Source organism: Etheostoma cragini, chromosome 3 (genome assembly GCF_013103735.1).
Source record: "Etheostoma cragini isolate CJK2018 chromosome 3, CSU_Ecrag_1.0, whole genome shotgun sequence".
Classification (NCBI taxonomy): Eukaryota; Metazoa; Chordata; class Actinopteri; order Perciformes; family Percidae; genus Etheostoma; species Etheostoma cragini.
In genome coordinates, this window is record NC_048409.1 from 24,761,436 (window position 1) to 24,776,250 (window position 14,815).

Below are 14,815 nucleotides of genomic sequence, written 5' to 3' on the forward strand. Positions count from 1 at the left end.
ATAAATACAATAAATTGTATGACTTGCCTGTGCCCTCCTCTTCCATATTTGCAGTGAGTTGCAGTAAATCTCGTAGTGTCTTTTGCGCAATTTTTGTGAAAGTTGACATTGGGAAGCTAAAAGTGGCACAGCCTCTCTTGTCCGTCTAGAAAGCACAGTAAAATAAGATAAAAGAAAAAATGAAGGACATTATAAACTTTCCACACGTCATGCCCTTATTACTTCTTAACTTTTAACTGTCAAATGTTTATATCTAAATACTATCTCTATTTTTAAAAATGAACGTTCAAGCTCCTCAGTTTGTACGTTAAACTGACAGGACAGATGACAATATGTTGTTTTAAATGTGCACTGTGTACATTATGTAGGAGGATATGTAAGGTCCATGCACCTTGCTTCATGAGTCACCATAGTTACTGTACCTGCTTTGTCTCCTCATAACAAGGCATCTGTATTTCAGGGATTCCCTCTGGATGTTCAGGGGTGTATATAAGGGGTATACCAACATAGGCACTAAAAGGTCGGCACACCTTGATGTCAACACTACCTGGCACAGGCTGGCCGTATGTATATCTAAATAGATAAAGAAAAACAAAAACATTGAAAATGAACCATTCGCTAATCTATTTTAGATTATAGTGATGTAATGTGCAAAATTTACTTACGTTGCACATACTTCAGCCTTGATTTCTTCCTGATCAATACTTACTTTATCAGCCGCATTTAATGTTACGTCAAATTTAGGCAAAACTGGGGACAAAGTATGATTATCAGAACTTTGTTCATTACACATGGATTGAAATGAATTTTTTTTTTTTTTTTTTTTACTTACCGTATTTTTCCACCTTGAAGCTGTGTTGTATTTTATCTAACCCAATCGACACAGTAACTTGGTAGGCTCCTTCACGGGCCTCAGAGTTCAAGGCGTAAGAAAGCTGCAATATCTTACTATTGGAAGTTTCATTCAGCCACTGTCCAATCCTGTTGCTGGTAGAATCCTGTAAAGTGAAGTAAAGAAGAACATGTGATAATAGGAAACTCTTAAATACAGGAAGAGCAAGTTTCTTCATCTCCTTCAATAAGGTGGCAGATAAAACTGGGCCATGGTTTGGTGTAAAAACTTAGACTTCTTGACTCTCAGTAGGAAAAAACAGCATGAAAACTTGAAATATCTTGAAATTACTCTCAATTAGATCCTGATGAATGTTGTTGCAGGCTAATATCAGTGCCCAGTTACAGATATTGGTCTGTATAATGGGCAAATGTACATACATTGATGCAAAACATAGATATACACACATTGTCTTCTATCCTTTTTAAATCAAGTTGTATGTAGTTTGACAAATTCATCATTTATTTTGTCCAATTACTAGCTATTATTAGCTAGTCTTGGAGGAGTTTATGCAGTGCAAAATAATTTATGAAAAAATACATTTATACTGAACTCCATCTATCTACTGATGAAGAACATCAAAGGCTGTTACAGTTTTTTACAATTGCAATGACAGATTTTTCAATACTTTTAACAATTTTCCAAAACTCTTAACACAGTTAGCACTACATCTGCATGTGTAAGCTATACTATTAACACATTTCTTGTTGCTTTAACACATAATGCATACAATAAACACAAATTTAAAATGATTAAACTCCTTTTTCACACAAGCTCAAACAAGACCAAAACAATAGATTTTTACTGCCAAATTTCCCAATGCTTTGACACTGTATGTCAGAACAGATAACACTATGTTTTAAACCTAACCTTACAGACTAAAGTCAAAGTGAACCACTATTCATATTGTGAATTGAAAAACAAATATATTCCCTGTATTTTATTCCATTGCTAATGAGAAACAGCTTATTGAAGTTATGCAATTGACAGCTAATTTGCATCTAGGAAGCACACTCTGCTGTTGAGGTTCTTTCAATCACATGATCCTATGTTCTAAAATAGGACTCTTTGGGCTGGTCCTGGCTGGAAAATGAACAATTTAAAGCAACACAAAGAAAGAAGGAAAGAAATGCCTGCACGAGGGCGAGGAAGACAAGTACCAGGACAAGGAAGAGGAGTTAGAATGCGTGGTGGCGCTCAAAGAAGGACAGAGCTAAAAAAAGAGCTCCTATCATTGACCATGTCATAAACTACAGGCTATCATACAGAGCGGCTGGTGAACGAGGAAAGTCAAAAATCAGCCGGGACACAGTGGCATCTACTGTCCGTATTTTCAGAGAAACCAACAGGTAGGATATCGCTTCTCCTACAGCAAAGTGTAAATACTGTAAAATTACCGTGTACAGTATTAGAGTGGATTTATGGCTGGACATTCAGTCCAGAGTTGTAGAGGACAACCTTGTCTTTGGGAACATTGCAGCAATCAGCATAACATCCATTTCTCGGACTCTAGCTAGACACAGAGTCCGAATGAAACAACTATACAAAGTTCCTTTTGAAGGGAACAGTGAACGCATCAAAGAACTCCGTCACCAATACTTTCAGGTAAGGTCACGCAATACAGTCATTACTGTAAACTACTCTATAAACCTGGAGTACATTAGGACATACAGTAGATGTAAAGTACAGCACAGCAGTGACATACACTGTGTCTAATTACTTTCAGAGAGTCATGGAGATGGAGGCCAATCAAGTCCCATGTGAAATGATCTATGTTGACGAGGCTGGCTTCAACTTGGCGAAAAAAAGTCACTGTGGGAGAAACATAATTGGAAAAAGGGCCACAGTTACCGTGCCGGGCCAGAGGGGAGGTAACATTACCATGTGCGCCCGCAATCTCCAACAATGGTGCACTCCTGCATAAATGTGAGATTGGCCCTTACAACACCAAACACCTTCTTCTGTTTTTAGAAGACCTGCACGAAAGACTGGTGCCGGAGGTAGAAAGAGGGCAGGTGGGAGAACACTTGCCAATATATGTGATCACATGGGACAATGTGGCATTCCACCGTGCCCGTACGATCACAGCCTGGTTTGACGCCCATCCAAGGATGATATCCCATTTCTTTGCTCCTTACTCTCCTTTACTCAACCGCATAGAGGAGTTTTTCTCAGCCTGGAGATGAAAGGTATTTGACCATCGTCCACATAACCAAATATCCATCCTTGATGCAATGGATGCTGCATGCCAAGACACCACAGCTGACACTGTCAGGGGTGGATAAGGCATGCAAAAAGATTCTTCCCATGATGCCTTGCCAGAGAAGATATCAGGTGTGATGTGGATGAGAACATGTGGCCAAATGCAGAAGACCGAGCAGATTAGAAGATTACTTTTTTAAAATTATTATTCTGGTGTTCTTTTGGTTTGTATATCTTGCAGTAATGTCCTTCTGCAAATAAAGTCTTTATTGCAGCAATTCTATCTCTGTCTTTGTTGTCATAAACTGTACATTCCATCAAGCTACTCTGAGATGGTCATTCATTTTTTGTAGTGAATTTTTTGAACAAAAGAAATAAAATGCATGTGCAAAATACAATCTATTGTATAAGGGAATACCTGACACATCTAAAATAATGAAGTTTTTGTAATGTCAGTTAATGATAGTGTTTTTTTTGTCATTGTGTTATGATTGCCTAAATGTTCCTGTTGGAGGAGAACATGTGTTAGTGTTTGGAATAATTATTTGATTTTGAAACATGTTTGAAGTGTTTTGTGCATAGTTGTTGTGTTAGAGTATTATTGTATTTTGAAAATTAGTTTTGGAGTTTAGTTTACAATGTGTGATTTTGAGCATGAAATTAACTGTTTTGCCAATTGTGTGTTTTGGGTGGGTTGGTGTGTTAAGAGTTTAGAAAACTTGTTTAATGTAGTGAAAAATCTGTCATAGCCATTGTAAAAAACTGTAATATCAACAGAAAATGCTCGAGAATATAGCTTGAATTATGATTTTCTTAAAAGAATTTGCTTAATAGTATTTTTATTGAATCAAACTTTAAAAAATGTAACTTTCAGTTCATTATACCCAATGGTGATTGTAAGTGTATGTATTAGTCTTACCTCAATTTCGATTATATTGTACTGTAAAGAAAGAAAGAAAGAGTTGTTAAAGCACAAGCTGCTTTGTACTGCGCTCATCACACAGTGAGTTAAAGATGATAAACTCAGACTTCAGCTCTTATACTTACGCTTTTATAAAAAACGAACGTGTGACACAAAACATTAAAAAAAAACATTTAAAAAAGGCTTGTCCTCAAGAGTATGTACATTTTTGGGGGGAAAAGTTCTAATTTAAGCTAAAGTGTGTATTTTCTGCTGTTATTTTAAATTGAATGGGATGATGTGACAAAATGTTGCAAAATGAGAAACATGTGTTAAAATGGATTTATCACTGGGTCAACAACCTTTAAAGCCGCTTGGTAGGTTTACCTAAAGAGGCTGTGGTTAGCACTATTGACCCAGAGCTTCTTCTGGAGCTCATATTCTGGTTCAATCCAAAGTAATTGTCAAACCATTTCTTTAATACTGTTTATAAATGAGACATAAATAAAGAAAGACTGTTCAAACACTCACCAGCTGATTGACAGGTATAAACTTGGTATCCAATGTGATGACTCTGAATTGCACTGAGAGACATGCAGAGAGATTACATGAAGCCTTTACAGCTCTTCTACAGTAGTGTTAAACATCCTAAAAGCTCAGTGATTGTCTTCTGTTAACTGAGAAAGTACATCAAATTTGAAAAAAAGAAAAAAAGGTGAGAAAACTCAATAGTTTACTATTGGCATTCCCTCGTTGTCTGAGAGAGAAATGCATCCAATAAATAATAATGTAATCAGTGGAACATTTCCCAATATCCCAAGAAGGAAACCTCACTTTCAGATCAGTGCGCATAATTTGTATTAACATTTAGGAATCTGGCCTCTGCCTTAGATTTCATTAAAGTGATGGATAGTTTTTCATGAAAACTGCTGATAAGGAATAACACTAATTTTGAGATAAGATAACTCATACAGTTACGCTCTTTAATAAATATTTTAAATGTGTGACACGCTAATTTCTATCATTTTGTGGCTTCATTTTTAAATGAAGCGAAATCCTGGGAATGTCAATATTAGTATATTGATAATGATAAAGATAATGATATTGTGGCAATACTATTTCTATGCAGTGCTGCAAACACTGTAATTTGTAAAGAGAAAACGTGTCTATATATGGTACGATGTTGTGTACTACGTCATAGATGATTTATTTGCAAAATAACTAGGGCTGGGCAAGGAAAAAAAAAAAAACTAGGACTGGGCAAGTTAACGCGTTATTATCGCGTGAACTAAATAATAAATTAACGCCAACAATTTTTTTTATCGCGCGTTAACGCAGTTTTCTTCATTATTTCTTTATTATTGTAAAAGTTTGTTGCTCACAGGCTTTCTAATACCTACGACCGAGAGACTCGCCCACGAGCAAAAACTAAACCTCTGATTCATAGTTTAATAATTTATCAACCATACAACACAGATACTCACCAAAAGTTGTGTCTAAAAGGTAACAAGTTAGCGGACTCTTCCAGGTCTCTCTAGCCTCTAAAGTTGATTTTCTATGCAGCCTGGAACTTCCAACCTTTTTCGGGGTTGTTGAGCTTTAAATCCAAACCGTCACATCCAAGATTTATTCACTTTATGTCTATAATTCATCGCGTTTTGGCTCATTAATGCCGCTAGCTCGCGGCTCCGTATCTGCTCTCTGTTTAGGGAAGTAAGCCAATAGAATGCCCATATATGGGAGACAACGTCATCCAAAGAGTATGGAGGCTGAAAGAGGCCAATACTCCCATTCAAACTGGCTAGGATGCAATCAAAGATGCTATAGTGCACAAGATAGTACATCTACCGTTTTTTAGAGGATAATGGCCTCACTGGTTTGAGATTTGACATATATTTATATCCTATATTTGGGATTTTTTGAAGAAATGTAAATCGCTTGTGCTTTATTTGAGTTATAATGTTCATAATGTTTATTTTGGCATATAGAAGAACTGTTTTAGACACACACATGCTTGTGTAGCATTGGTGTGGGTGTAATATCAACAAATTGACTTTGAAAAAAAGTATGTATTTTGTCATCTGTATAAGTTATAATGATTATTTCTTCAAAGTGTGACTCACAAGACATATGAGAAGTGTTTTATAGGTTTTACTGCTCTGTCTGTGATATCAACACATATCTGGAAGATTCCTGTTCCATTTTACTTATTTATTTGTCTTTAAGGTCCTACAACCATTTTTAACATTAGAGTGACCTCATTGCAACCCAAATATTCTACTAACCCAGTTTGTCCTGAAAAAAATGATGTTCATATCTTGACTGTAGACAACAGGGTTAATGTTTTACAAGTTATTATAAAATAAATCCAGACGGACAATGAACTATAAAAATGGCCTTACGGTTTAGAGGGTTAAGTTGAGATGTATACTAAACATTATATTTAACCGCTACTTTATTAATCAAAATGAACAAATGTTACGGCACTTTTACTCATATGGCAGAACATTTAAAAAAGAAATTGCACTATATACACTATTTTGGAATTCAATATTTCATTTTGCGATTAATCGCGATTAATCGGGGAAATTATGCGATTAATCGCGATTCATATTTTTAATTGCTGCCCACCTCTAAAAATAACACAAAGAGGCATAACATGAAAACATAAGAAAAGAAGCAAGTTGTGCAGGTGAGGAAAAAAATCCCCAAAAACCTATAGGCTTATGGAAGGAATCTCCCCTCTATTAGTATTATAGGTAATACAAAGGTCAAAAAATCTATATGAGTAACAAAGCAAACATATATTAAAAAAGAAAATATAACTTAACAAACATAAATCAAGAAAAAATCCATCAGCTCAAAATTACCTGTTTGTCCTGGGAGGTAGATTGGTTTATCTGTTTGGATGAATGTCATTGGTTTATAGACTTTGATCTGAACTTTTCGGACTTCTCTAGAGTAGAATGTGTCGCCTCGTACCACCACCTCCAAGTTCTGCACCACTTCATCCTGCACTAAAGGAACCTGTGACAGAAATATATTTTATAGACACCAAGAGAGTCATTACATCCCATTAAAAATGATTTGATTTATGAATATTTAACTTGATCTGTTCTATCTTCAATTGTGTAAAATCACAAATGTATTGCAACAGCAATTTATACAGTTTATTTATTCATATTGTGTGCTCTCTGTTACAAATCTATGTGTGGTTCTGTGTGTGTTATGAAATCCTATCAATGTTTTCAAACTCAGTTTCTTCAACACATTTTATGGAAAGGGTCACATGAATCAATTCAGGAACCTTACTGACCTTAAATTCAATGCAGGTATGAAGTTCTTTACTAAATATCTCCTTCAGAAGGGTTGTATTCTCCTCTTGGGACATCAGAGTGACTCTCATTTCCAGAGTCTCGTTGGGCTGCAGGAGACTCACACAGAATTTGGTCTCAGCTCCAGATTCAAGGACTGCAGGAATGGCTACCATGTACTGCCTACAGACACAGACACACATACAGTAGACATCTCACTGGATCTGACATGGAAACAACCCCAACCCAAAAGATTATGCAGTATAAAATCCTTCCCCATGATCAATTCATTTAACCACAGGCCATTACTATTTTTTATAAAGTATAGAGGTAACTTACGGTCCTGACACTGCTTGGCCCACGCACATCCAGCTCAGGAAGACACACAGTTTCCATGTCCACATCTGAATCCCGGGACGACCCATGACTGAATGAGATGATCTTGAGTCAGCATCTGTTTTATAGTCTCTGATAGAGAATCCCACCCCCACAAACACACTGTCCAATCCCCTCTATTTGTTTTTAAGGTAACCCATTCAATGATTTATAGACTTCCTGTTATGGTGTGGTATGCTACTCAAATTTTTTTACAACTTGATAGGGCAATGTGTGTATTCCAGATAGTTTAATTCTAACTATAAAATTGTAAATATCAAAAGATCTTTCTTTACTGAGTCTGTTGTTCTTTATATAATTTTAGAATATTCAAATTAATAAAAAATAAAAAAGGTGCATTGTGTAGTTCCTTTCCACCTGCACAAACAACAGCCTGGCCAGATATTCACCAACTCAAATGTAATACTTTTTAAGACCTTTAAGACCATTAGGAACAATATTTAAGAATTAAGACCTTTATCACAACATCAACTATACCCCGAATTAAGTTTTTTTTAGAACTTCCCCATAAGAATAAAATGCATTTTATGTCAAATGTTGCATGTTGGTATCATTTAAAGTCGTAGTACAAAAACAATTTTGGACTAGTAACCATAACAACACCCCGGAATAAAAAACCATAGCCTTAGAGGTAGCGTTGCATGGACGTAGTCAAATTAAGACCTGTTTAAAATTATTTAAGACCTACAACACAATACTTAAGCAAATTTAAGACTTTTAAGACCTAAAATTTAGTTTTTTTCAGAGGAGGCACAGGCAGCAATGTAAGGGAAGCAGATGTGACGCAAGCAAGCTGGGATCCTGGCTAGGCTAGCGGTACGTGTCACTGGCAAGCGTAATTTCCACGCTTCCCATTCATAGTCTATGTGAGCAGCAAAGCATTCTGGTAGTGTCACAGTGACTTCCAGAAGCAGTGCATCGAGGTGAATGCTCATTTGCATAGTTGTGGTCCAGGATACTTAATGCAAATCAGGGTCGTCCAACTCAACGCCTCTCAAAAACTCACAAAAGTCTTTTAAACGGACCATTGTTGATCTAAAATAAGGATAGATTCAACATCTGCATAGCCATTTTCTTTCCATAAAACTATCATATAAAAACTATTTTTGTAAAATAAGCTTGTTGGTCCGTTTTGATATTTAGAGCAGAACACCCCACATGAAGCATTCGTCCAATCAGGTGCAACCATTGCCGTTTTCTGAGTGTGTAGCCATAATCTTTGCTTGTCAGTGGTCGTTGTAGTTAATTGATAGTTTGCTAGTGGCAAACGCAACAAGCATCCAATGCTGGGAAGCAGGGTGATCCCTGCTGTCAAAAAAACGCCACAGTGGACTCTTGCCATAAGAAGTGCCCCACATGCACCCCCAATACCGAGTGTCTCTCGCCAATGACCACTCTTGTCAACAAGCTGGATGACATGATGGTTTTAAAATGTTTAAGATAGAAAATATATGGCCATATCTTGCACATTGCACTTTTAATCATTTTGTTCCTTCCATAGGGACAATGCCAATTTGTTATTGCTGTAGCTAACTTTTTTAAAGCAACTGCATGTAACTGTTCCCACATTGGTCCCCCTACAGGTTGGAAGCGTAATTGTCCATTGTCTTTTTTGGTACAACAGATCCGCTACCCGATCTGGCAGGCTTGCATATTGCGGTTAAAGCCGGAAGAGCCACAAAGCAAATGCAGAAGTGCGGTTCACCCTGTTACGAGTTGATGAACCAAGGAACAATTTTGGAAATATTACTTCAAGGTATAAAACGTTCTCTAGTGTTGCTTTAAATCAATTTAATGTTTTAACTTTACAGTAGCTTAAGTTCTGCAACATTGCCCTTTACCCAGCGTGGTATGTTTGTTTTTGTCATGCAAACAGCTCTTAATGATTACTAGGGTCAAAGTACCCACATTTTCCAGTAAATAAACATTTGTGAACTGATAAAGTCACATACAGGCAAAGTGTACTGCTTCACAGGCGTATGAACTATATGCTATTTAGATTTTGTGTTAAATATTGTGCAATTTGTTTTGAATTACACAGTGTTTTGACAAGGTTAATTAATGCCATTTAACAACCTGCAAGTGTCAGCCCTGGTAAATTTAATTGTACAGGATTTTGTTCAAGGTTACTTAACATAAAAAACCTATTTGCCTTGATTAGGGTTTGAGTTTGTGACAAACATGAGCATTGCTTTAATATTCTGTTTTGTATTGCTCTGAACATCTACAGTGATTTAAGAAACATCAGACATACTTATGTCTGATTTACGCTACAGTATTTTTTGGAAACTGAGCGTTGACTGGGGAATTCGGAGCACGGTCAGAAGTTTGATGCAACCTGGTAGTGTGTTCTTCATCAAATTTCATCGGGTCATGCTACAAATTAAACGGTAATTCAAATCTTATTCAGTCGCATCATCAGTGAGGCTTGGATTTGAATAGCCAGTTTATTACTTTTGGGTGTTTTTTTTGTTTCATTTTGGTAACGTTATCTGCATCTGAAAAACTACACGTGGTAAAGGGTAACCAATGCCCTCCGGTTCCCGCTTCAGTCAGCCACCAGCCAAAACAAATAGGTATAAATTCTCCATTGTCCCCTCTGCTATCTCTCTGCTTAATTCTGGAAAGAATAGGTAACGTCTGCCCACAAGGTACACTGGGACTTAAACCTTTATTTATTTTAAAGATTATTTTTGGGGCATTTAAGGCCTTTATTTGATAGGACAGTTGAGAATATGAAAGGGGAGAGAGAGGGGGGAGTGCCATGCAGCAAAGGGCCGCAGGCCGGATTCGAACCCGGGCCGGCTGCGACGAGGATTAAACCTCTATACATGGGCCCCCGCTCTACCAACTGAGCTATCTGGGTGCCCATGGGACTTAAACTTTTATTGTTTTGGTATTTCTTTAATTCCCCATTTGGTCTGATACTGTATTTTTTAATCTTTTAATTGACGTTGTTGTCTTTGTTGTCATGTTCTGTATGTCAATTTCTTTGCTACTGCAGCAAAATGAATTGCCCCTCGGGGACAAGTAAAGGTCTTGAACTTGAACCTGAACTTTACTGCCAATTGATAGACGGAGGCCGCAGGAAAATAGCATTTGGCTAGTGAAACAATAAGCCTACATCTTGCCCAGTGATTAAGGTTTATTTTAACCAAACCATAGGATTATTGGAACATGGGCTAACTTAGATGGTTTTGGTGAGTTTTATTTTGTTTGTGTGTTTTCCAAAGAGTTGGCAAAAGAAACCGTTCTCAAACCGTTTTGCATCATCTGTGGCTTTTATTTCTGTTAATTAACATTGCAACGCGGTTAAGGATAAACATTTCTGCTTGAAGCCTGATGCGATGTCACTAAAAAGCTGCTAGCAGCCAGCCTAATCAACACTAACACCTGTTTGGCATGAAAAGGAACTTCTCTAGGTTACTCTCACCTAGTATCTTACAATTATTAAAATCTTTATAATTTTTTTTTGTAAAAATGTTAAGGGTAGTGGCGAATTGTCTTCCGATTGAATAAAACAAACTAAAAACTCAATGTTCAACAGCCACTGAGGCACCGAAGAAGTGAATCTTACGCAGAGATAAAAAACTTTCATTGTCCAGGCAGAGATGGCGTTCTGTCAGGTTTATTCATCCAATTTCTTGGCAAACAAACATTTCACGTGAAGAATCAATGGCGTCTCTAGGCTCTGTAACTCTGTGTCTCTGTCTCTGTCTCTGGTAAAAAACCATCAGCCCTCCCCGGTGTCTACCTCCCACATACCTATTCCCCTATATTTGTAGACTACACCTGGTGGCTAAGGCTGCGTGGTACTTTCAAAACAAAAGCACTAAAACTTACCCAAATTAAATACTAATTATAGAAAAATGTATGTAGCTGCATGAAGGAAAACTGAAATTAAATAAATCAAATAATGAACTATTATACATGTCACAAAATAAGGAATAGCTCCAAAACCAAGCATAATGTATTTGTTCCTTAGAGGTGTCACCTATTGCAGCTGATGTTGAGACAACTCTCAGTCTTGCTAAAAGTCCTTGCCTGATACTGCCTGTTATACATTTCATTTAGATTCATTGATAGACACATTAAATATTGCACCGGCCATTCATCTTGAGTTTACAAACGTTTACACAAGGTAACATGTATTCCTATGTTGCTGTGACTTGAAGTTTCAGGTGCAACAGGGCAAGTCACAATTAGAGGTTGGATGATCCGCTTTGAGGGCCGTGTAATCTCTGAGGGCATCACACCTACATTTGCAACAGGACTTGCTGATGTGTTTTCAATCTACTACACAATCAACCTTCAGTATCAACATGAAGCAGCCTGCACTCTGGAATTCATTCAGAGGTTAAACATCTTCAGTCTTTGTAATCATTATATGGATATATACAATTCAACTAATGTGTTTGTATTTTTTGCATACAACGGTATCAGTACTGTATACACATGTCATTCATGTCCAGCTCACCCAGTTGCACTGGCTAAAGGATACTGATAGCCGGGCTCTCATTGTCTGTCTCATTCTATTTGTGAAGAAAGACAAAAAATAATTAATTGCGTTTAATTTAATGTACACAAAACAGTGTGTTGCTGCAACCCCACTCTGGTCTTATACATTTTTGGTTTCAGGCGCTTCATTGGTATGAACCCTAGGAGAGGGACAAAGGCCAAAAGGGGCAAGGTTGTCTCTAAGAAGAAAGGTGTGATCGTTCAGAAGAAGTCTTCTGCAGTCAATACACACGTTGCCATGCTACTGAAAAATCTCCTTGACTTTAAATGGAACTTCATATAGATTGGTGAGCTATTTAATCTTGTTCTCTTTCTCTTTTTTTGACAGTCTGGCATTGCCACAATAAGCCACAAGAGAACTGGTATTATTAACTTTTTAAGCAAATGCTGCTATACTGTACATTCCTGATTGTACAGTTTATTTATTAGTATATATTACGCTTGTTTGTTGTTTGACAGTGGCAACACTGGAATAATGCTGCAGAGAGGAACAGCAGCTACCAAAATTTTAGTCATCTCTCATGGATTCAAAAGAACTAAGACGTAAAAACACAAGCCTACCTCACAGAACTATTTTAAGAGGTAGAAACACCAGCCTACCTAACAGGACTATTTTAAGAGGAAGAAACACAAGCCTACCTCACAGGACTATTTTAAGAGGTAACCTACAAGTCTAGCTTGCAGTGGCACAGGTGCCTGCCTTACAGTTTCATCCATAAATGATGCATATTATTGATGCATATTGTCCACATGTTCTACTGTGCTAATTTCAAAATGGCCTCAATGCACATTTTTCAAAATGTTCTTAAGTTTGTTTTCCAAATGTTGCCAATTCGTAATATGTTCAGAATGTTATTATGAAAGTGTATCATGTAAATCTTTAAGTTGACTTTTGATAACATTTTAATCTCACTCTAAATTTATTACCATAGTCTAGAGCAGAAACTACTAGGCTGTTTGTATGCCACTAGAAAACTCTTTTTTTTAGCATTGTCCAACAGAGTTTATTTTATTTTATTTATGAAATGGCGTCTTAGCTGCCAATGCTCTTTGAAATAAAGATTTTTTATTTTTTATTGATAATTTTTCATGTAGTCACAATAATGCACATCTTAACCAATTGTACAAAGCCCTACGAATAATGAAGTCCATTGCAATTAATATAAATTGCAACAAAGGAAACTGCAATCTAGTTAATTAGAATATTATTGTAGTTTCCAAATAATCATGGAAATATGCTTCATTTTTTTTTACATTTTTTTTTATTATATATTTTAAAAGTGTGAATACAGAAATATACTTTATTTCTGGTTTGCAGACTACTACTGTAAAGTCAGTTTACAGTACGGCTAACGTAAAATTACGGTATATTGCTAGCGTCTTTGCTGCCAGCTCTTTACCGTAAATTATAGAAATACAGAAACGTGCCGTTTTTCTGGTTTACAGACAACTACCGTTAAGTCATTTTACATGAATACCGTAAAAATAACCGTAACCTGCTGGCGTCCCTGCTACCAGCTCTTCACTGTTATTTTGCAGGAAAATTATTTACAGTGAAAGAACGGTTTCACACCATCTGAGATGTCCTGGCTCGCTCTTTCTCTCTCACCGTGGGTTTTTTCTGTAAAAAACACTTTTTGCATTTCCACACTAAGCTGAGCTGCATAACTTCTGGTATTTGGATGAAACACACGATAAATACAGAGCAGAAAGATTAAACAGTGGAAAAAGTTACACAAAATCCAAGTTTCAAATGGGACATTAAGATTACATTATTTAATTATCCATTATGCATGTATTTCACTTCAGACTCAGTAGTTACACAGCTGTAAGTGGTTGTGGCAGAATACTAACAAGGAATACCAACAGACATGTGTTACAGGTGTTAAGTACATAATATGTATCATCTGGATGACTCGAGGACTGACCACACGCTCTTCAAGCTGCAAAGGAAATAATGAAAAATAAAAATTCATGGCAATGACTTAAGCCTTTTCAAAACCAAATATTTGCAACATTCTGACTCCTGATAGTTTTAACCAATACTACTATATTAGAGAGTGTATCCTCTTCATAGAAACTACTCTGTAGACCTACTTCCATTTTTTACCAGCTTTTTTTGTGTCTGGATTTAATTTAATATTATTTAAAATAATTTCATTGTAGCATATGAATAAGGATAGTTAATAATTTCCAGTAGTGGTGAATTGGCAAAAACAAAAACAAAAAAGGGTCAGAGAGCAGTCCATTGGAGCAGTCCATTTTGCATTCCTTTTAAAACGTTTTTTTATTATCATGTGTTAGAGCATCTCTGGAGATTGGCATGTAATGGGGAGAGATAGAAGTGATGACATGCAGCAAACAGGCCACTGGTTGGATTTGAACGCCGGCCACTGCCACGGACTCAGCCTACATGGGGTGCACGTTCCACCGGCTGAGTTAAAAGTCGCCCCCCCGTAACATAACAGACATTTTTGATCCCGTTTGAATTGAGCCATGGATTAAAAATATGAAGTTTGTCAATTTAAAATATAATTTTTCAACCAAAGAAAATCTCAGTTGATTGTTAAACTGTTGAAGTATAAGACTTAT

The 14,815-nt window shown here is 36.6% G+C and overlaps 1 protein-coding gene and 1 long non-coding RNA gene across 2 annotated transcripts in view; one reads left to right on the forward strand and one right to left on the reverse strand.

Annotated features, from left to right (window-relative positions):
* The window catches only part of LOC117941696 (alpha-2-macroglobulin-like), a 67,391-nt gene that overhangs the window by 36,704 nt on the left and 15,872 nt on the right, over positions 1-14,815 (reverse strand). The gene's annotated exons all lie outside the window — the stretch shown is intronic.
* Positions 1-14,815, forward strand: part of LOC117941731 — a 27,065-nt gene that overhangs the window by 3,525 nt on the left and 8,725 nt on the right. Inside the window, exon 2 of the long non-coding RNA XR_004655964.1 lies at positions 3,427-3,429. This is a non-coding gene — a long non-coding RNA (uncharacterized LOC117941731). The remainder of the gene's footprint in view (positions 1-3,426; positions 3,430-14,815) is intronic.